Raw genomic sequence first — 24,831 nt, 5'->3', positions numbered from 1 at the left:
CTGCACATATTATAGGCTGGGGATATACAGACTGGGTACAAACAAGAACCATATACTGCCGAGTGGGTGAGTCAGAGTCACATGTAGTAATAGGAGGGACAGCTTGCAGAGGCCCAGCTGGCTTTAGCTGCACATATTATAGGCTGGGGATATTCAGACTGGATACAAACAAGACCCATATGCTGCAGAGTGGATGAGTCAGTCACATGCAGCAATAGGAGGGACAGCTTGCAGAGGCCCAGCTGGCTTTAGCTGCACATATTATAGGCTGGGGATATACAGACTGGGTACAAACAAGAACCATATACTGCAGAGTGGGTGAGTCAGAGTCACATGTAGTAATAGGAGGGACAGCTTGCAGAGGCCCAGCTGGCTTTAGCTGCACATATTATAGGCTGGGGATATACAGACTGGATACAAACAAGACCCATATGCTGCAGAGTGGATGAGTCAGTCACATGCAGCAATAGGAGGGACAGCTTGCCGAGGCCCAGCTGGCTTTAGCTGCACATATTATAGACTGGGGATATACAGACTGGATACAAACAAGAACCATATTCTGCAGAGTGGATGAGTCAGAGTCACATGCAGCAATAGGAGGGACAGCTTGCAGAGGCCCAGCTGGCTTTAGCTGCACATATTATAGGCTGGGGATATACAGACTGGGTACAAACAAGAACCATATACTGCAGAGTGGGTGAGTCAGAGTCACATGTAGTAATAGGAGGGACAGCTTGCAGAGGCCCAGCTGGCTTTAGCTGCACATATTATAGGCTGGGGATATACAGACTGGATACAAACAAGACCCATATGCTGCAGAGTGGATGAGTCAGTCACATGCAGTAATAGGAGGGAAAGCTTGCAGAGGCCCAGCTGGCTTTAGCTGCACATATTATAGGCTGGGGATATACAGACTGGGTACAAACAAGAACCATATACTGCAGAGTGGGTGAGTAAGTCACATGCAGCAATAGGAGGAACAGCTTGCAGAGGCCCAGCTGGCTTTAGCTGCACATATTATAGGCTGGGGATATACAGACTGGGTACAAACAAGAACCATATACTGCAGAGTGGGTGAGTCAGAGTCACATGTAGTAATAGGAGGGACAGCTTGCAGAGGCCCAGCTGGCTTTAGCTGCACATATTATAGGCTGGGGATATACAGACTGGATACAAATATGAACCATATGCTGCAGAGTGGATGAGTCAGAGTCACATGCAGCAATAGGAGGGACAGCTAGCAGAGGCCCAGCTGGCTTTATCTGCACATATTATGGTCTGGGGATATACAGACTGGGTACAAACAAGAACTATATGCTGCAGAGTAGATGAGTCAGAGTCACATGCAGCTATAGGAGGAACAGCTTGCAGAGGCCCAGCTGGCTTTAGCTGCACATACTATAGGCTGGAGATATACAGACTGGATACAAACAAGAACCATATGCTGCAGAGTGGATGAGTCAGAGTCTCATGCAGTAATAGGAGGGACAGCTTGCAGAGGCCCAGCTGGCTTTAGCTGCACATATTATAGGCTGGGGATATACAGACTGGGTACAAACAAGAACCATATACTGCAGAGTGGGTGAGTAAGTCACATGCAGCAATAGGAGGAACAGCTTGCAGAGGCCCAGCTGGCTTTAGCTGCACATATTATAGGCTGGGGATATATAGACTGGGTACAAACAAGAACCATATGCTGCAGAGTGGATGAGTCAGTCACATGCAGCAATAGGAGGGACAGCTTGCAGAGGCTCAGCTGGCTTTAGCTGCACATATTATAGGCTGGGGATATACAGACTGGATATAAACAAGAACCATATACTGCAGAGTGGATGAGTCAGAGTCACATGCAGCTATAGGAGGGACAGCTTGCAGAGGCCCAGCTGGCTTTAGCTGCACATACTATAGGCTGCAGATATACAGACTGGATACAAACAAGAACCATATACTGCAGAGTGGATGAGTCAGTCACATGCAGCAATAGGAGGGACAGCTTGCAGAGGCCCAGCTGGCTTTAGCTGCACATATTATGGGCTGGGGATATACAGACTGGATACAAACAAGAACCATATACTGCAGAGTGGATGAGTCAGAGTCACATGCAGCAATAGGAGGGACAGCTTGCAGTGGCCCAGCTGGCTTTAGCTGCACATATTATAGGCTGGGGATATACAGACTGGATACAAACAAGAACCATATACTGCAGAGTGGATGAGTCAGAGTCACATGCAGCTATAGGAGGGACAGCTTGCAGAGGCCCAGCTGGCTTTAGCTGCACATACTATAGGCTGGAGATATACAGACTGGATACAAACAAGAACCATATGCTGCAGAGTGGATGAGTCAGTCACATGCAGCAATAGGAGGGACAGCTTGCAGAGGCTCAGCTGGCTTTAGCTGCACATATTATAGGCTGGGGATATACAGACTGGATACAAACAAGAACCATATACTGCAGAGTGGATGAGTCAGAGTCACATGCAGCTATAGGAGGGACAGCTTGCAGAGGCCCAGCTGGCTTTAGCTGCACATATTATAGGCTGGAAATATACAGACTGGATACAAACAAGAACCATATGCTGCAGAGTGGATGAGTCAGTCACATGCAGCAATAGGAGGGACAGCTTGCAGAGGCCCAGCTGGCTTTAGCTGCACATATTATAGGCTGGGGATATACAGACTGGATACAAACAAGAACCATATGCTGCAGAGTGGATGAGTCAGAGTCACATGTAGTAATAGGAGGGACAGCTTGCAGAGGCCCAGCTGGCTTTAGCTGCACATATTATAGGCTGGAGATATACAGACTGGGTACAAACAAGAACCATATACTGCAGAGTGCGTGAGTCAGAGTCACATGCAGCAATAGGAGGCACAGCTTGCAGAGGCCCAGCTGGCTTTAGCTGCACATATTATGGGCTGGGGATATACAGACTGGATACAAACAAGAACCATATGCTGCAGATTGGATGAGTCAGTCACATGCAGCAATAGGAGGGACAGCTTGCAGAGGCCCAGCTGGCTTTAGATGCACATATTATAGGCTGGGGATATACAGACTGGATACAAACAAGAACCATATGCTGCAGAGTGGATGAGTCAGAGTCAGATGCAGCTATAGGAGGGACAGCTTGCAGAGGCCCAGCTGGCTTTAGCTGCACATACTATAGGCTGGAGATATACAGACTGGATACAAACAAGAACCATATGCTGCAGAGTGGATGAGTCAGTCACATGCAGCAATAGGAGGGACAGCTTGCAGAGGCCCAGCTGGCTTTAGCTGCACATATTATAGGCTGGAGATAAACAGACTGGATACAAACAAGAACCATATGCTGCAGAGTGGATGAGTCAGAGTCACATGTAGTAATAGGAGGGACAGCTTGCAGAGGCCCAGCTGGCTTTAGCTGCACATATTATAGGCTGGAGATATACAGACTGGGTACAAACAAGAACCATATACTGCAGAGTGCGTGAGTCAGAGTCACATGCAGCAATAGGAGGCACAGCTTGCAGAGGCCCAGCTGGCTTTAGCTGCACATATTATGGGCTGGGGATATACAGACTGGATACAAACAAGAACCATATGCTGCAGATTGGATGAGTCAGTCACATGCAGCAATAGGAGGGACAGCTTGCAGAGGCCCAGCTGGCTTTAGCTGCACATATTATAGGCTGGGGATATACAGACTGGGTACAAACAAGACCCATATGCTGCAGAGTGGATGAGTCAGAGTCACATGCAGCAATAGGAGGGACAGCTTGCAGAGGCCCAGCTGGCTTTAGCTGCACATACTATAGGCTGGGGATATACAGACTGGGTACAAACAAGACCCATATGCTGCAGAGTGGATGAGTCAGAGTCACATGCAGTAATAGGAGGGACAGCTAGCAGAGGCCCAGCTGGCTTTAGCTGCACATATTATAGGCTGGTGATTTACAGACTGGGTACAAACAAGAACCATATGCTGCAGAGTGGGTGAGTCAGAGTCACATGCAGCAATAGGAGGGACAGCTTGCAGAGGCCCAGCTGGCTTTAGCTGCACATATTATAGGCTGGGGATATACAGACTGGATACAAACAAGAGCCATATGCTGCAGAGTGGATGAGTCAGTCACATGCAGCAATAGGAGGGACAGCTTGCAGAGGCCCAGCTGGCTTTAGCTGCACATATTATAGGCTGGGGATATACAGACTGGGTACAAACAAGAACCATATACTGCAGAGTGGGTGAGTCAGAGTCACATGTAGTAATAGGAGGGACAGCTTGCAGAGGCCCAGCTGGCTTTAGCTGCACATATTATAGGCTGGGGATATACAGACTGGATACAAACAAGACCCATATGCTGCAGAGTGGATGAGTCAGTCACATGCAGCAATAGGAGGGACAGCTTGCAGAGGCCCAGCTGGCTTTAGCTGCACATATTATAGACTGGGGATATACAGACTGGATACAAACAAGAACCATATACTGCAGAGTGGATGAGTCAGAGTCACATGCAGTAATAGGAGGGACAGCTTGCAGAGGCCCAGCTGGCTTTAGCTGCACATATTATAGGCTGGGGATATACAGACTGGGTACAAACAAGAACCATATACTGCAGAGTGGATGAGTCAGAGTCACATGCAGTAATAGGAGGGACAGCTTGCAGAGGCCCAGCTGGCTTTAGCTGCACATATTATAGGCTGGGGATATACAGACTGGATACAAATATGAACCATATGCTGCAGAGTGGATGAGTCAGAGTCACATGCAGCAATAGGAGGGACAGCTAGCAGAGGCCCAGCTGGCTTTATCTGCACATATTATGGTCTGGGGATATACAGACTGGGTACAAACAAGAACTATATGCTGCAGAGTAGATGAGTCAGAGTCACATGCAGCAATAGGAGGGACAGCTTGCAGAGGCCCAGCTGGCTTTAGCTGCACATATTATAGGCTGGGGATATACAGACTGGATACAAACAAGAACCATATACTGCAGAGTGGATGAGTCAGTCACATGCAGCAATAGGAGGGACAGCTTGCAGAGGCCCAGCTGGCTTTAGCTGCACATACTATAGGCTGCAGATATACAGACTGGATACAAACAAGAACCATATGCTGCAGAGTGGATGAGTCAGTCACATGCAGCAATAGGAGGGACAGCTTGCAGAGGCCCAGCTGGCTTTAGCTGCACATATTATGGGCTGGGGATATACAGACTGGATACAAACAAGAACCATATACTGCAGAGTGGATGAGTCAGAGTCACATGCAGCAATAGGAGGGACAGCTTGCAGAGGCCCAGCTGGCTTTAGCTGCACATACTATAGGCTGGAGATATACAGACTGGATACAAACAAGAACCATATGCTGCAGAGTGGATGAGTCAGTCACATGCAGCAATAGGAGGGACAGCTTGCAGAGGCTCAGCTGGCTTTAGCTGCACATATTATAGGCTGGGGATATACAGACTGGATACAAACAAGAACCATATACTGCAGAGTGGATGAGTCAGAGTCACATGCAGCTATAGGAGGGACAGCTTGCAGAGGCCCAGCTGGCTTTAGCTGCACATATTATAGGCTGGAAATATACAGACTGGATACAAACAAGAACCATATGCTGCAGAGTGGATGAGTCAGTCACATGCAGCAATAGGAGGGACAGCTTGCAGAGGCCCAGCTGGCTTTAGCTGCACATATTATAGGCTGGAGATAAACAGACTGGATACAAACAAGAACCATATGCTGCAGAGTGGATGAGTCAGAGTCACATGTAGTAATAGGAGGGACAGCTTGCAGAGGCCCAGCTGGCTTTAGCTGCACATATTATAGGCTGGAGATATACAGACTGGGTACAAACAAGAACCATATACTGCAGAGTGCGTGAGTCAGAGTCACATGCAGCAATAGGAGGCACAGCTTGCAGAGGCCCAGCTGGCTTTAGCTGCACATATTATGGGCTGGGGATATACAGACTGGATACAAACAAGAACCATATGCTGCAGATTGGATGAGTCAGTCACATGCAGCAATAGGAGGGACAGCTTGCAGAGGCCCAGCTGGCTTTAGATGCACATATTATAGGCTGGGGATATACAGACTGGATACAAACAAGACCCATATGCTGCAGAGTGGATGAGTCAGAGTCACATGCAGCAATAGGAGGGACAGCTTGCAGAGGCCCAGCTGGCTTTAGCTGCACATACTATAGGCTGGGGATATACAGACTGGGTACAAACAAGACCCATATGCTGCAGAGTGGATGAGTCAGAGTCACATGCAGTAATAGGAGGGACAGCTAGCAGAGGCCCAGCTGGCTTTAGCTGCACATATTATAGGCTGGTGATTTACAGACTGGGTACAAACAAGAACCATATGCTGCAGAGTGGGTGAGTCAGAGTCACATGCAGCAATAGGAGGGACAGCTTGCAGAGGCCCAGCTGGCTTTAGCTGCACATATTATAGGCTGGGGATATACAGACTGGATACAAACAAGAGCCATATGCTGCAGAGTGGATGAGTCAGTCACATGCAGCAATAGGAGGGACAGCTTGCAGAGGCCCAGCTGGCTTTAGCTGCACATATTATAGGCTGGGGATATACAGACTGGGTACAAACAAGAACCATATACTGCAGAGTGGGTGAGTCAGAGTCACATGTAGTAATAGGAGGGACAGCTTGCAGAGGCCCAGCTGGCTTTAGCTGCACATATTATAGGCTGGGGATATACAGACTGGATACAAACAAGACCCATATGCTGCAGAGTGGATGAGTCAGTCACATGCAGCAATAGGAGGGACAGCTTGCAGAGGCCCAGCTGGCTTTAGCTGCACATATTATAGACTGGGGATATACAGACTGGATACAAACAAGAACCATATACTGCAGAGTGGATGAGTCAGAGTCACATGCAGTAATAGGAGGGACAGCTTGCAGAGGCCCAGCTGGCTTTAGCTGCACATATTATAGGCTGGGGATATACAGACTGGGTACAAACAAGAACCATATACTGCAGAGTGGATGAGTCAGAGTCACATGCAGTAATAGGAGGGACAGCTTGCAGAGGCCCAGCTGGCTTTAGCTGCACATATTATAGGCTGGGGATATACAGACTGGATACAAATATGAACCATATGCTGCAGAGTGGATGAGTCAGAGTCACATGCAGCAATAGGAGGGACAGCTAGCAGAGGCCCAGCTGGCTTTATCTGCACATATTATGGTCTGGGGATATACAGACTGGGTACAAACAAGAACTATATGCTGCAGAGTAGATGAGTCAGAGTCACATGCAGCAATAGGAGGGACAGCTTGCAGAGGCCCAGCTGGCTTTAGCTGCACATATTATAGGCTGGGGATATACAGACTGGATACAAACAAGAACCATATACTGCAGAGTGGATGAGTCAGTCACATGCAGCAATAGGAGGGACAGCTTGCAGAGGCCCAGCTGGCTTTAGCTGCACATACTATAGGCTGCAGATATACAGACTGGATACAAACAAGAACCATATGCTGCAGAGTGGATGAGTCAGTCACATGCAGCAATAGGAGGGACAGCTTGCAGAGGCCCAGCTGGCTTTAGCTGCACATATTATGGGCTGGGGATATACAGACTGGATACAAACAAGAACCATATACTGCAGAGTGGATGAGTCAGAGTCACATGCAGCAATAGGAGGGACAGCTTGCAGAGGCCCAGCTGGCTTTAGCTGCACATACTATAGGCTGGAGATATACAGACTGGATACAAACAAGAACCATATGCTGCAGAGTGGATGAGTCAGTCACATGCAGCAATAGGAGGGACAGCTTGCAGAGGCTCAGCTGGCTTTAGCTGCACATATTATAGGCTGGGGATATACAGACTGGATACAAACAAGAACCATATACTGCAGAGTGGATGAGTCAGAGTCACATGCAGCTATAGGAGGGACAGCTTGCAGAGGCCCAGCTGGCTTTAGCTGCACATATTATAGGCTGGAAATATACAGACTGGATACAAACAAGAACCATATGCTGCAGAGTGGATGAGTCAGTCACATGCAGCAATAGGAGGGACAGCTTGCAGAGGCCCAGCTGGCTTTAGCTGCACATATTATAGGCTGGAGATAAACAGACTGGATACAAACAAGAACCATATGCTGCAGAGTGGATGAGTCAGAGTCACATGTAGTAATAGGAGGGACAGCTTGCAGAGGCCCAGCTGGCTTTAGCTGCACATATTATAGGCTGGAGATATACAGACTGGGTACAAACAAGAACCATATACTGCAGAGTGCGTGAGTCAGAGTCACATGCAGCAATAGGAGGCACAGCTTGCAGAGGCCCAGCTGGCTTTAGCTGCACATATTATGGGCTGGGGATATACAGACTGGATACAAACAAGAACCATATGCTGCAGATTGGATGAGTCAGTCACATGCAGCAATAGGAGGGACAGCTTGCAGAGGCCCAGCTGGCTTTAGATGCACATATTATAGGCTGGGGATATACAGACTGGATACAAACAAGAACCATATGCTGCAGAGTGGATGAGTCAGAGTCACATGCAGCTATAGGAGGGACAGCTTGCAGAGGCCCAGCTGGCTTTAGCTGCACATACTATAGGCTGCAGATATACAGACTGGATACAAACAAGAACCATATGCTGCAGAATGGATGAGTCAGTCACATGCAGCAATAGGAGGGACAGCTTGCAGAGGCCCAGCTGGCTTTAGCTGCACATATTATGGGCTGGGGATATACAGACTGGATACAAACAAGAACCATATACTGCAGAGTGGATGAGTCAGAGTCACATGCAGCAATAGGAGGGACAGCTTGCAGTGGCCCAGCTGGCTTTAGCTGCACATATTATAGGCTGGGGATATACAGACTGGATACAAACAAGAACCATATACTGCAGAGTGGATGAGTCAGAGTCACATGCAGCAATAGGAGGGACAGCTTGCAGAGGCCCAGCTGGCTTTAGCTGCACATACTATAGGCTGGGGATATACAGACTGGGTACAAACAAGACCCATATGCTGCAGAGTGGATGAGTCAGAGTCACATGCAGTAATGGGAGGGACAGCTAGCAGAGGCCCAGCTGGCTTTAGCTGCACATATAATAGGCTGGTGATTTACAGACTGGGTACAAACAAGAACCATATGCTGCAGAGTGGATGAGTCAGAGTCACATGCAGTAATAGGAGGGACAGCTTGCAGAGGCCCAGCTGGCTTTAGCTGCACATATTATAGGCTGGGGATATACAGACTGGATACAAACAAGAGCCATATGCTGCAGAGTGGATGAGTCAGTCACATGCAGCAATAGGAGGGACAGCTTGCAGAGGCCCAGCTGGCTTTAGCTGCACATATTATAGGCTGGGGATATACAGACTGGGTACAAACAAGAACCATATAATGCAGAGTGGGTGAGTCAGAGTCACATGTAGTAATAGGAGGAACAGCTTGCAGAGGCCCAGCTGGCTTTAGCTGCACATATTATAGGCTGGGGATATACAGACTGGATACAAACAAGACCCATATGCTGCAGAGTGGATGAGTCAGTCACATGCAGCAATAGGAGGGACAGCTTGCAGAGGCCCAGCTGGCTTTAGCTGCACATATTATAGACTGGGGATATACAAACTGGATACAAACAAGAACCATATTCTGCAGAGTGGATGAGTCAGAGTCACATGCAGTAATAGGAGGGACAGCTTGCAGAGGCCCAGCTGGCTTTAGCTGCACATATTATAGGCTGGGGATATACAGACTGGGTACAAACAAGAACCATATACTGCAGAGTGGGTGAGTAAGTCACATGCAGCAATAGGAGGAACAGCTTGCAGAGGCCCAGCTGGCTTTAGCTGCACATATTATAGGCTGGGGATATACAGACTGGGTACAAACAAGAACCATATACTGCAGAGTGGGTGAGTCAGAGTCACATGTAGTAATAGGAGGGACAGCTTGCAGAGGCCCAGCTGGCTTTAGCTGCACATATTATAGGCTGGGGATATTCAGACTGGATACAAACAAGACCCATATGCTGCAGAGTGGATGAGTCAGAGTCACATGCAGCAATAGGAGGGACAGCTAGCAGAGGCCCAGCTGGCTTTATCTGCACATATTATGGTCTGGGGATATACAGACTGGATATAAACAAGAACCATATACTGCAGAGTGGATGAGTCAGAGTCACATGCAGCTATAGGAGGGACAGCTTGCAGAGGCCCAGCTGGCTTTAGCTGCACATACTATAGGCTGCAGATATACAGACTGGATACAAACAAGAACCATATGCTGCAGAGTGGGTGAGTCAGTCACATGCAGCAATAGGAGGGACAGCTTGCAGAGGCCCAGCTGGCTTTAGCTGCACATATTATGGGCTGGGGATATACAGACTGGATACAAACAAGAACCATATACTGCAGAGTGGATGAGTCAGAGTCACATGCAGCAATAGGAGGGACAGCTTGCAGTGGCCCAGCTGGCTTTAGCTGCACATACTATAGGCTGGAGATATACAGACTGGATACAAACAAGAACCATATGCTGCAGAGTGGATGAGTCAGTCACATGCAGCAATAGGAGGGACAGCTTGCAGAGGCTCAGCTGGCTTTAGCTGCACATATTATAGGCTGGGGATATACAGACTGGATACAAACAAGAACCATATACTGCAGAGTGGATGAGTCAGAGTCACATGCAGCTATAGGAGGGACAGCTTGCAGAGGCCCAGCTGGCTTTAGCTGCACATATTATAGGCTGGAAATATACAGACTGGATACAAACAAGAACCATATGCTGCAGAGTGGATGAGTCAGTCACATGCAGCAATAGGAGGGACAGCTTGCAGAGGCCCAGCTGGCTTTAGCTGCACATATTATAGGCTGGAGATAAACAGACTGGATACAAACAAGAACCATATGCTGCAGAGTGGATGAGTCAGAGTCACATGTAGTAATAGGAGGGACAGCTTGCAGAGGCCCAGCTGGCTTTAGCTGCACATATTATAGGCTGGAGATATACAGACTGGGTACAAACAAGAACCATATACTGCAGAGTGCGTGAGTCAGAGTCACATGCAGCAATAGGAGGCACAGCTTGCAGAGGCCCAGCTGGCTTTAGCTGCACATATTATGGGCTGGGGATATACAGACTGGATACAAACAAGAACCATATGCTGCAGATTGGATGAGTCAGTCACATGCAGCAATAGGAGGGACAGCTTGCAGAGGCCCAGCTGGCTTTAGATGCACATATTATAGGCTGGGGATATACAGACTGGATACAAACAAGAACCATATGCTGCAGAGTGGATGAGTCAGAGTCAGATGCAGCTATAGGAGGGACAGCTTGCAGAGGCCCAGCTGGCTTTAGCTGCACATACTATAGGCTGGAGATATACAGACTGGATACAAACAAGAACCATATGCTGCAGAGTGGATGAGTCAGTCACATGCAGCAATAGGAGGGACAGCTTGCAGAGGCTCAGCTGGCTTTAGCTGCACATATTATAGGCTGGGGATATACAGACTGGATATAAACAAGAACCATATGCTGCAGAGTGGGTGAGTCAGAGTCACATGCAGCTATAGTAGGGACAGCTTGCAGAGGCCCAGCTGGCTTTAGCTGCACATACTATAGGCTGCAGATATACAGACTGGATACAAACAAGAACCATATGCTGCAGAATGGATGAGTCAGTCACATGCAGCAATAGGAGGGACAGCTTGCAGAGGCCCAGCTGGCTTTAGCTGCACATATTATGGGCTGGGGATATACAGACTGGATACAAACAAGAACCATATACTGCAGAGTGGATGAGTCAGAGTCACATGCAGCAATAGGAGGGACAGCTTGCAGTGGCCCAGCTGGCTTTAGCTGCACATATTATAGGCTGGGGATATACAGACTGGATACAAACAAGAACCATATACTGCAGAGTGGATGAGTCAGAGTCACATGCAGCTATAGGAGGGACAGCTTGCAGAGGCCCAGCTGGCTTTAGCTGCACATACTATAGGCTGGAGATATACAGACTGGATACAAACAAGAACCATATGCTGCAGAGTGGATGAGTCCGTCACATGCAGCAATAGGAGGGACAGCTTGCAGAGGCTCAGCTGGATTTAGCTGCACATATTATAGGCTGGGGATATACAGACTGGATACAAACAAGAACCATATACTGCAGAGTGGATGAGTCAGAGTCACATGCAGCTATAGGAGGGACAGCTTGCAGAGGCCCAGCTGGCTTTAGCTGCACATATTATAGGCTGGAGATATACAGACTGGATACAAACAAGAACCATATGCTGCAGAGTGGATGAGTCAGTCACATGCAGCAATAGGAGGGACAGCTTGCAGAGGCCCAGCTGGCTTTAGCTGCACATATTATAGGCTGGAGATAAACAGACTGGATACAAACAAGAACCATATGCTGCAGAGTGGGTGAGTCAGTCACATGCAGCAATAGGAGGGACAGCTTGCAGAGGCCCAGCTGGCTTTAGCTGCACATATTATGGGCTGGGGATATACAGACTGGATACAAACAAGAACCATATGCTGCAGATTGGATGAGTCAGTCACATGCAGCAATAGGAGGGACAGCTTGCAGAGGCCCAGCTGGCTTTAGCTGCACATATTATAGGCTGGGGATATACAGACTGGATACAAATATGAACCATATGCTGCAGAGTGGATGAGTCAGATTCACATGCAGCAATAGGAGGGACAGCTTGCAGAGGCCCAGCTGGCTTTAGCTGCACATATTATAGGCTGGGGATATACAGACTGGGTACAAACAAGACCCATATGCTGCAGAGTGGATGAGTCAGAGTCACATGCAGCAATAGGAGGGACAGCTTGCAGAGGCCCAGCTGGCTTTAGCTGCACATACTATAGGCTGGGGATATACAGACTGGGTACAAACAAGACCCATATGCTGCAGAGTGGATGAGTCAGAGTCACATGCAGTAATAGGAAGGACAGCTAGCAGAGGCCCAGCTGGCTTTAGCTGCACATATTATAGGCTGGTGATTTACAGACTGGGTACAAACAAGAACCATATGCTGCAGAGTGGGTGAGTCAGAGTCACATGCAGCAATAGGAGGGACAGCTTGCAGAGGCCCAGCTGGCTTTAGCTGCACATATTATAGGCTGGGGATATACAGACTGGATACAAACAAGAGCCATATGCTGCAGAGTGGATGAGTCAGTCACATGCAGCAATAGGAAGGACAGCTTGCAGAGGCCCAGCTGGCTTTAGCTGCACATATTATAGGCTGGGGATATACAGACTGGGTACAAACAAGAACCATATAATGCAGAGTGGGTGAGTCAGAGTCACATGTAGTAATAGGAGGGACAGCTTGCAGAGGCCCAGCTGGCTTTAGCTGCACATATTATAGGCTGGGGATATACATACTGGATACAAACAAGACCCATATGCTGCAGAGCGGATGAGTCATTCACATGCAGCAATAGGAGGGACAGCTTGCAGAGGCCCAGCTGGCTTTAGCTGCACATATTATAGGCTGGGGATATACAGACTGGATACAAACAAGAACCATATGCTGCAGAGTGGATGAGTCAGAGTCTCATGCAGTAATAGGAGGGACAGCTTGCAGAGGCCCAGCTGGCTTTAGCTGCACATATTATAGGCTGGGGATATACAGACTGGGTACAAACAAGAACCATATACTGCAGAGTGGGTGAGTAAGTCATATGCAGCAATAGGAGGAACAGCTTGCAGACGCCCAGCTGGCTTTAGCTGCACATATTATAGGCTGGGGATATACAGACTGGGTACAAACAAGAACCATATACTGCAGAGTGGGTGAGTCAGAGTCACATGCAGTAATAGGAGGGACAGCTTGCAGAGGCCCAGCTGGCTTTAGCTGCACATATTATAGGCTGGGGATATACAGACTGGGTACAAACAAGAACCATATACTGCAGAGTGGGTGAGTCAGAGTCACATGCAGTAATAGGAGGGACAGCTTGCAGAGGCCCAGCTGGCTTTAGCTGCACATATTATAGGCTGGGGATATTCAGACTGGATACAAACAAGACCCATATGCTGCAGAGTGGATGAGTCAGTCACATGCAGCAATAGGAGGGACAGCTTGCAGAATCCCAGCTGGCTTTAGCTGCACATATTATAGGCTGGGGATATTCAGACTGGATATAAACAAGAACCATATACTGCAGAGTGGGTGAGTAAGTCATATGCAGCAATAGGAGGAACAGCTTGCAGACGCCCAGCTGGCTTTAGCTGCACATATTATAGGCTGGGGATATACAGACTGGGTACAAACAAGAACCATATACTGCAGAGTGGGTGAGTCAGAGTCACATGCAGTAATAGGAGGGACAGCTTGCAGAGGCCCAGCTGGCTTTAGCTGCACATATTATAGGCTGGGGATATTCAGACTGGATACAAACAAGACCCATATGCTGCAGAGTGGATGAGTCAGTCACATGCAGCAATAGGAGGGACAGCTTGCAGAATCCCAGCTGGCTTTAGCTGCACATATTATAGGCTGGGGATATTCAGACTGGATATAAACAAGAACCATATACTGCAGAGTGGGTGAGTCAGAGTCACATGTAGTAATAGGAGGGACAGCTTGCAGAGGCCCAGCTGGCTTTAGCTGCACATATTATAGGCTGGGGATATACAGACTGGATACAAACAAGAACCATATACTGCAGAGTGGGTGAGTCAGAGTCACATGTAGTAATAGGAGGGACAGCTTGCAGAGGCCCAGCTGGCTTTAGCTGCACATATTATAGGCTGGGGATATACAGACTGGGTACAAACAAGAACCATATACTGCAGAGTGGGTGAGTCAGAGTCACATGTAGTAATAGGAGGGACAGCTTGCAGAGGCCCAGCTGGCTTTAGCTGCACATATTATAGGCTGGGGATATACAGACTGGGTACAAACAAGAACCATATACTGCAGAGTGGGTGAGTCAGAGTCACATGTAGTAATAGGATTGACAGCTTGCAGAGGCCCAGCTGGCTTTAGCTGCACATATTATAGGCTGGGGATATACAGACTGGGTACAAACAAGAACCATATGCTGCAGAGTGGATGAGTCAGTCACATGCAGCAATCGGAGGGACAGCTTGCAGAGGCCCAGCTGGCTTTAGCTGCACATACTATAGGCTGGAGATATACAGACTGGATACAAACAAGAACCATATGCTGCAGAGTGGATGAGTCAGTCACATGCAGCAATAGGAGGGACAGCTTGCAGAGGCTCAGCTGGCTTTAGCTGCACATATTATAGGCTGGGGATATACAGACTGGATACAAATATGAACCATATGCTGCAGAGTGGATGAGTCAGTCACATGCAGCAATAGGAGGGACAGCTTGCAGAGGCCCAGCTGGCTTTAGCTGCACATATTATAGGCTGGAGATATACAGACTGGATACAAACAAGAACCATATGCTGCAGAGTGGATGAGTCAGTCACATGCAGCAATAGGAGGGACAGCTTGCAGAGGCCCAGCTGGCTTTAGCTGCACATATTATAGGCTGGAGATATACAGACTGGATACAAACAAGAACCATATGCTGCAGAGTGGATGAGTCAGTCACATGCAGTAATAGGAGGGACAGCTTGCAGAGGCCCAGCTGGCTTTAGCTGCACATATTATAGGCTGGAGATATACAGACTGGGTACAAACAAGAACCATATACTGCAGAGTGGATGAGTCAGAGTCACATGCAGTAATAGGAGGGACAGCTTGCAGAGGCCCAGCTGGCTTTAGCTGCACATATTATGGGCTGGGGATATACAGACTGGATACAAACAAGAACCATATACTGCAGAGTGGATGAGTCAGTCACATGCAGCAATAGGAGGGACAGCTTGCAGGGGCCCAGCTGGCTTTAGCTGCACATATTATAGGCTGGGGATATACAGACTGGATACAAATATGAACCATATGCTGCAGAGTGGATGAGTCAGAGTCACATGTAGTAATAGGAGGGACAGCTTGCAGAGGCCCAGCTGGCTTTAGCTGCACATATTATAGGCTGGGGATATACAGACTGGATACAAACAAGAACCATATACTGCAGAGTGGGTGAGTCAGAGTCACATGTAGTAATAGGAGGGACAGCTTGCAGAGGCCCAGCTGGCTTTAGCTGCACATATTATAGGCTGGGGATATACAGACTGGGTACAAACAAGAACCATATACTGCAGAGTGGGTGAGTCAGAGTCACATGTAGTAATAGGAGGGACAGCTTGCAGAGGCCCAGCTGGCTTTAGCTGCACATATTATAGGCTGGGGATATACAGACTGGGTACAAACAAGAACCATATACTGCAGACTGGGTGAGTCAGAGTCACATGTAGTAATAGGAGGGACAGCTTGCAGAGGCCCAGCTGGCTTTAGCTGCACATATTATAGGCTGGGGATATACAGACTGGATACAAACAAGACCCATATGCTGCAGAGTGGATGAGTCAGAGTCACATGCAGTAATTGGAGGGACAGCTTGCAGAGGCCCAGCTGGCTTTAGCTGCACATATTATAGGCTGGGGATATACAGACTGGGTACAAACAAGAACCATATGCTGCAGAGTGGATGAGTCAGTCACATGCAGCAATCGGAGGGACAGCTTGCAGAGGCCCAGCTGGCTTTAGCTGCACATACTATAGGCTGGAGATATACAGACTGGATACAAACAAGAACCATATGCTGCAGAGTGGATGAGTCAGTCACATGCAGCAATAGGAGGGACAGCTTGCAGAGGCTCAGCTGGCTTTAGCTGCACATATTATAGGCTGGGGATATACAGACTGGATACAAATATGAACCATATGCTGCAGAGTGGATGAGTCAGTCACATGCAGCAATAGGAGGGACAGCTTGCAGAGGCCCAGCTGGCTTTAGCTGCACATATTATAGGCTGGAGATATACAGACTGGATACAAACAAGAACCATATGCTGCAGAGTGGATGAGTCAGTCACATGCAGCAATAGGAGGGACAGCTTGCAGAGGCCCAGCTGGCTTTAGCTGCACATATTATAGGCTGGAGATATACAGACTGGATACAAACAAGAACTATATGCTGCAGAGTGGATGAGTCAGAGTCACATGTAGTAATAGGAGGGACAGCTTGCAGAGGCCCAGCTGGCTTTAGCTGCACATATTATAGGCTGGAGATATACAGACTGGGTACAAACAAGAACCATATACTGCAGAGTGGATGAGTCAGAGTCACATGCAGTAATAGGAGGGACAGCTTGCAGAGGCCCAGCTGGCTTTAGCTGCACATATTATGGGCTGGGGATATACAGACTGGATACAAACAAGAACCATATACTGCAGAGTGGATGAGTCAGTCACATGCAGCAATAGGAGGGACAGCTTGCAGGGGCCCAGCTGGCTTTAGCTGCACATATTATAGGCTGGGGATATACAGACTGGATACAAATATGAACCATATGCTGCAGAGTGGATGAGTCAGAGTCACATGCAGCAATTGGAGGGACAGCTTGCAGAGGCCCAGCTGGCTTTAGCTGCACATATTATAGGCTGGAGATATACAGACTGGATACAAACAAGAACCATATGCTGCAGAGTGGATGAGTCAGAGTCACATGCAGCAATAGGAGGGACAGCTTGCAGAGGCCCAGCTGGCTTTAGCTGCACATATTATAGGCTGGAGATATACAGACTGGATACAAACAAGAACCATATGCTGCAGAGTGGATGAGCCAGAGTCACATGTAGTAATAGGAGGGACAGCTTGCAGACGCCCAGCTGGCTTTATCTGCACATATTATAGGCTGGAGATATACAGACTGGGTACAAACAAGAACCATATACTGCAGAGTGGTTGAGTCAGAGTCACATGCAGCAATAGGAGGGACAGCTTGCAGAGGCCCAGCTGGCTTTAGCTGCACATATTATGGGCTGGGGATATACTGACTGGATACAAACAAGAACCATATGCTGCAGAGTGGATGAGTCAGAGTCACATGCAGCAATAGGAGGGACAGCTTGCAGAGGCCTAGCTGGCTTTAGCTGCACATATTATAGGCTGGGGATATACAGACTGGATACAAACAAGAACCATATGCTGCAGAGTGGATGAGTCAGTCACATGCAGCAATAGGAGGGACAGCTTGCAGAGGCCCAGCTGGCTTTAGCTGCACATATTATAGGCTGGGGATATACAGACTGGGTACAAACAAGACCCATATGCTGCAGAGTGGATGAGTCAGAGTCACATGCAGCAATAGGAGGGACAGCTTGCAGAGGCCCAGCTGGCTTTAGCTGCACATATTATAGGCTGGGGATATACAGACTGGGTACAAACAAGAACCATATACTGCAGAGTGGGTGAGTCAGAGTCACATGTAGTAATAGGAGGGACAGCTTGCAGAGGCCCAGCTGGCTTTAGATGCACATATTATAGGCTGGGGATATACAGACTGGATACAAACAAGAACCATATGCTGCAGAGTGGATGAGTCAGAGTCTCATGCAGTAATAGGAGGGACAGCTTGCAGACGCCCAGCTGGCTTTAGCTGCACATATTATAGGCTGGAGATATACAGACTGGGTACAAACAAGAACCATATACTGCAGAGTGGGTGAGTCAGAGTCACATGCAGCAATAGGAGGGACAGCTTGCAGAGGCCCAGCTGGCTTTAGCTGCACATATTATGGGCTGGGGATATACTGACTGGATACAAACAAGAACCATATGCTGCAGAGTGGATGAGTCAGAGTCACATGCAGCAATAGGAGGGACAGCTTGCAGAGGCCTAGCTGGCTTTAGCTGCACATATTATAGGCTGGGGATATACAGACTGGATACAAACAAGAACCATATGCTGCAGAGTGGATGAGTCAGTCACATGCAGCAATAGGAAGGACAGCTTGCAGAGGCCCAGCTGGCTTTAGCTGCACATATTATAGGCTGGGGATATACAGACTGGGTACAAACAAGACCCATATGCTGCAGAGTGGATGAGTCAGAGTCACATGCAGCAATAGGAGGGACAGCTTGCAGAGGCCCAGCTGGCTTTAGCTGCACATATTATAGGCTGGGGATATACAGACTGGGTACAAACAAGAACCATATACTGCAGAGTGGGTGAGTCAGAGTCACATGTAGTAATAGGAGGGACAGCTTGCAGAGGCCCAGCTGGCTTTAGATGCACATATTATAGGCTGGGGATATACAGACTGGATACAAACAAGAACCATATGCTGCAGAGTGGATGAGTCAGAGTCTCATGCAGTAATAGGAGGGACAGCTTGCAGAGGCCCAGCTGGCTTTAGCTGCACATTTTATAGGCTGGGGATATACAGACTGGGTACAAACAAGAACCATATACTGCAGAGTGGGTGAGTAAGTCACATGCAGCAATAGGAGGAACAGCTTGCAGACGCCCAGCTGGCTTTAGCTGCACATATTATAGGCTGGGGATATACAGACTGGGTACAAACAAGAACCATATACTGCAGAGTGGGTGAGTCAGAGTCACATGTAGTAATAGGAGGGACAGCTTGCAAAGGCCCAGCTGGCTTTAGCTGCACATATTATAGGCTGGGGATATTCAGACTGGATACAAACAAGACCCATATGCTGCAGAGTGGATGAGTCAATCACATGCAGCAATAGGAGGGACAGCTTGCAGAATCCCAGCTGGCTTTAGCTGCACATATTATAGGCTGGGGATATACAGACTGGGTACAAACAAGAACCATATACTGCAGAGTGGGTGAGTCAGAGTCACATGTAGTAATAGGAGGGACAGCTTGCAGAGGCCCAGCTGGCTTTAGCTGCACATATTATAGGCTGGGGATATACAGACTGGATACAAACAAGAACCATATGCTGCAGAGTGGATGAGTCAGAGTCACATGCAGCAATAGGAGGGACAGCTTGCAGAGGCCCAGCTGGCTTTAGCTGCACATATTATGGGCTGGGGATATACTGACTGGATACAAACAAGAACCATATGCTGCAGAGTGGATGAGTCAGAGTCACATGCAGCAATAGGAGGGACAGCTTGCAGAGGCCTAGCTGGCTTTAGCTGCACATATTATAGGCTGGGGATATACAGACTGGGTACAAACAAGACCCATATGCTGCAGAGTGGATGAGTCAGAGTCACATGCAGCAATAGGAGGGACAGCTTGCAGAGGCCCAGCTGGCTTTAGCTGCACATATTATAGGCTGGGGATATACAGACTGGGTACAAACAAGAACCATATACTGCAGAGTGGGTGAGTCAGAGTCACATGTAGTAATAGGAGGGACAGCTTGCAGAGGCCCAGCTGGCTTTAGATGCACATATTATAGGCTGGGGATATACAGACTGGATACAAACAAGAACCATATGCTGCAGAGTGGATGAGTCAGAGTCTCATGCAGTAATAGGAGGGACAGCTTGCAGAGGCCCAGCTGGCTTTAGCTGCACATATTATAGGCTGGGGATATACAGACTGGGTACAAACAAGAACCATATACTGCAGAGTGGGTGAGTAAGTCACATGCAGCAATAGGAGGAACAGCTTGCAGACGCCCATCTGGCTTTAGCTGCACATATTATAGGCTGGGGATATACAGATTGGGTACAAACAAGAACCATATACTGCAGAGTGGGTGAGTCAGAGTCACATGTAGTAATAGGAGGGACAGCTTGCAGAGGCCCAGCTGGCTTTAGCTGCACATATTATAGGCTGGGGATATTCAGACTGGATACAAACAAGACCCATATGCTGCAGAGTGGATGAGTCAATCACATGCAGCAATAGGAGGGACAGCTTGCAGAATCCCAGCTGGCTTTAGCTGCACATATTATAGGCTGGGGATATACAGACTGGGTACAAACAAGAACCATATACTGCAGAGTGGGTGAGTCAGAGTCACATGTAGTAATAGGAGGGACAGCTTGCAGAGGCCCAGCTGGCTTTAGCTGCACATATTATAGGCTGGGGATATACAGACTGGGTACAAACAAGAACCATATGCTGCAGAGTGGATGAGTCAGTCACATGCAGCAATAGGAGGGACAGCTTGCAGAGGCCCAGCTGGCTTTAGCTGCACATATTATAGGCTGGGGATATACAGACTGGGTACAAACAAGACCCATATGCTGCAGAGTGGATGAGTCAGAGTCTCATGCAGTAATAGGAGGGACAGCTTGCAGAGGCCCAGCTGGCTTTAGCTGCACATATTATAGGCTGGGGATATACAGACTGGGTACAAACAAGAACCATATACTGCAGAGTGGGTGAGTCAGAGTCACATGTAGTAATAGGAGGGACAGCTTGCAGAGGCCCAGCTGGCTTTAGCTGCACATATTATAGGCTGGGGATATTCAGACTGGATACAAACAAGACCCATATGCTGCAGAGTGGATGAGTCAGTCACATGCAGCAATAGGAGGGACAGCTTGCAGAATCCCAGCTGGCTTTAGCTGCACATATTATAGGCTGGGGATATACAGACTGGGTACAAACAAGAACCATATACTGCAGAGTGGGTGAGTCAGAGTCACATGTAGTAATAGGAGGGACAGCTTGCAGAGGCCCAGCTGGCTTTAGCTGCACATATTATAGGCTGGGGATATACAGACTGGATACAAACAAGAACCATATGCTGCAGAGTGGATGAGTCAGAGTCACATGCAGTAATAGGAGGGACAGCTTGCAGAGGCCCAGCTGGCTTTAGCTGCACATATTATAGGCTGGGGATATACAGACTGGGTACAAACAATAACCATATGCTGCAGAGTGGATGAGTCAGTCACATGCAGCAATAGGAGGGACAGCTTGCAGAGGCACAGCTGGCTTTAGCTGCACATACTATAGGCTGGAGATATACAGACTGGATACAAACAAGAACCATATGCTGCAGAGTGGATGAGTCAGAGTCACATGCAGCAATAGGAGGGACAGCTTGCAGAGGCTCAGCTGGCTTTAGCTGCACATATTATAGGCTGGGGATATACAGACTGGATACAAACAAGAACCATATGCTGCAGAGTGGATGAGTCAGTCACATGCAGCAATAGGAGGGACAGCTTGCAGAGGCCCAGCTGGCTTTAGCTGCACATATTATAGGCTGGGGATATACAGACTGGATACAAATATGAACCATATGCTGCAGAGTGGATGAGTCAGAGTCACATGCAGCAATAGGAGGGACAGCTTGCAGAGGCCCAGCTGGCTTTAGCTGCACATATTATAGGCTGGAGATATACAGACTGGATACAAACAAGAACCATATGCTGCAGAGTGGATGAGTCAGTCACATGCAGCAATAGGAGGGACAGCTTGCAGAGGCCCAGCTGGCTTTAGCTGCACATATTATAGGCTGGGGATATACAGACTGGATACAAATATGAACCATATGCTGCAGAGTGGATGAGTCAGTCACATGCAGCAATAGGAGGGACAGCTTGCAGAGGCCCAGCTGGCTTTAGCTGCACATATTATAGGCTGGAGATATACAGACTGGATACAAACAAGAACCATATGCTGCAGAGTGGATGAGCCAGAGTCACATGTAGTAATAGGAGGGACAGCTTGCAGAGGCCCAGCTGGCTTTATCTGCACATATTATAGGCTGGAGATATACAGACTGGGTACAAACAAGAACCATATACTGCAGAGTGGGTGAGTCAGAGTCACATGCAGTAATAGGAGGGACAGCTTGCAGAGGCCCAGCTGGCTTTAGCTGCACATATTATAGGCTGGGGATATACTGCTGGATACAAACAAGAACCATATGCTGCAGAGTGGATGAGGAGTCACATGCAGCAATAGGAGGGACAGCTTGCAGAGGCCTAGCTGGCTTTAGCTGCACATATTATAGGCTGGGGATATACAGACTGGATACAAACAAGAACCATATGCTGCAGAGTGGATGAGTCAGTCACATGCAGCAATAGGAGGGACAGCTTGCAGAGGCCCAGCTGGCTTTAGCTGCACATATTATAGACTGGGGATATACAGACTGGATACAAATATGAACCATATGCTGCAGAGTGGATGAGTCAGAGTCACATGCAGCAATAGGAGGGACAGCTTGCAGAGGCCCAGCTGGCTTTAGCTGCACATATTATAGGCTGGGGATATACAGACTGGTACAAACAAGACCCATATGCTGCAGAGTGGATGAGTCAGAGTCACATGCAGTAATAGGAGGGACAGCTTGCAGAGGCCCAGCTGCCTTTAGCTGCACCTACTATAGGCTGGAGATATACAGACTGGGTACAAACAAGACCCATATGCTGCAGTGGATGAGTCAGAGTCACATGCAGCAATAGGAGGGACAGCTTGCAGAGGCCCAGCTGGCTTTAGCTGCACATACTATAGGCTGGGGATATACAGACTGGGTACAAACAAGACCCATATGCTGCAGAGTGGATGAGTCAGAGTCACATGCAGCAATAGGAGGGACAGCTTGCAGAGGCCCAGCTTGCTTTAGCTGCACATACTATAGGCTGGGGATATACAGACTGGGTACAAACAAGACCCATATGCTGCAGAGTGGATGAGTCAGAGTCACATGCAGCAATAGGAGGGACAGCTTGCAGAGGCCCAGCTGGCTTTAGCTGCACATATTATAGGCTGGGGATATACAGACTGGGTACAAACAAGAACCATATACTGCAGAGTGGGTGAGTCAGAGTCACATGTAGTAATAGGAGGGACAGCTTGCAGAGGCCCAGCTGGCTTTAGCTGCACATATTATAGGCTGGGGATATACAGACCGGATACAAACAAGAACCATATGCTGCAGAGTGGGTGAGTCAGAGTCACATGCAGTAATAGGAGGGACAGCTTGCAGAGGCCCAGCTGGCTTTAGCTGCACATATTATAGGCTGGGGATATACAGACTGGATACAAACAAGAACCATATACTGCAGAGTGGGTGAGTCAGAGTCACATGTAGTAATAGGAGGGACAGCTTGCAGAGGCCCAGCTGGCTTTAGCTGCACATATTATAGGCTGGGGATATACAGACTGGATACAAACAAGAACCATATGCTGCAGAGTGGATGAGTCAGAGTCACATGCAGCAATAGGAGGGACAGCTTGCAGAGGCCCAGCTGGCTTTAGCTGCACATATTATAGGCTGGAGATATACCGACTGGGTACAAACGAGACCCATATGCTGCAGAGTAGATGAGTCAGAGTGACATGTAGTAATAGGAGGAGCAGCTTGCAGAGGCCCAGCTGGCTTTAGCTGCACATACTATGAGCTGGAGATATACAGACTGGATACAAGCAAAGGCAAAAAGCTGCAGAGTGGATGAGACAGACTCACAGACACCAGTGGAGCAGTAGTTTGCAGAAGTCCAGTAGACAGACGCGCAGGTTCAGGCCACAGAATACAATCCAGGGGAAACAATCAGTGACCAGCAGGGGGCGTGGTGAGGGGCAGGAATAAATAGTCTGGGAGGCAGGTGCAGGTGGTTAAACAGGGGAGTGATAATAACTCCTGTATGTGAGGAGACAATGTCATAATACATCAGCAGCACCTCTGGTGGCACAGAGGTACTACAGGCCACATACAATATAAAGGACAGTGTCCTATCACTGATGTAACTTATTTCCAGTGGTGCAAAGAGCATCTGATGTGTGTCTGGGAGGAATAAGACCCCAGCCAGGAGAGGAGCATTGGTGTAACCTTATACAGTACAGAGGTGTGTGACGGCCTCTGAAGAGTCTTATGGGGCTGGGTCACAGGAACGTCTGATAGACACTGACCAGGGCTCTATGGCTGGGGGGAAAGGGGAGACTTACTGGTCACTCAGTGTTACATGTCTGACTGTGTTAC

The 24,831-nt window shown here is 48.3% G+C and overlaps 1 protein-coding gene across 5 annotated transcripts in view; it reads left to right on the top strand.

Annotated features, from left to right (window-relative positions):
* LOC148436191 (uncharacterized) overlaps positions 1-24,831 on the top strand; it is a 167,877-nt gene that overhangs the window by 121,531 nt on the left and 21,515 nt on the right. The window contains exon 1 of one of the 5 annotated variants that reach the window (XM_088465235.1): positions 24,647-24,697. The exons of the other annotated variants lie outside the window; for them this stretch is intronic. The gene's annotated coding sequence lies outside the window, so the exon portion shown is untranslated. Of the gene's footprint in view, positions 1-24,646; positions 24,698-24,831 lie in introns of those variants that run through there. 5 annotated transcript variants of the gene reach the window in all.

Source organism: Taudactylus pleione, unplaced genomic scaffold (assembly GCF_031769625.1).
Source record: "Taudactylus pleione unplaced genomic scaffold, aTauple2 ptg001919l, whole genome shotgun sequence".
Classification (NCBI taxonomy): domain Eukaryota; kingdom Metazoa; phylum Chordata; class Amphibia; order Anura; family Myobatrachidae; genus Taudactylus; species Taudactylus pleione.
Note: the sequence above shows the minus strand (reverse complement) of the source record. Positions and strands in the feature narration are given on the sequence as shown.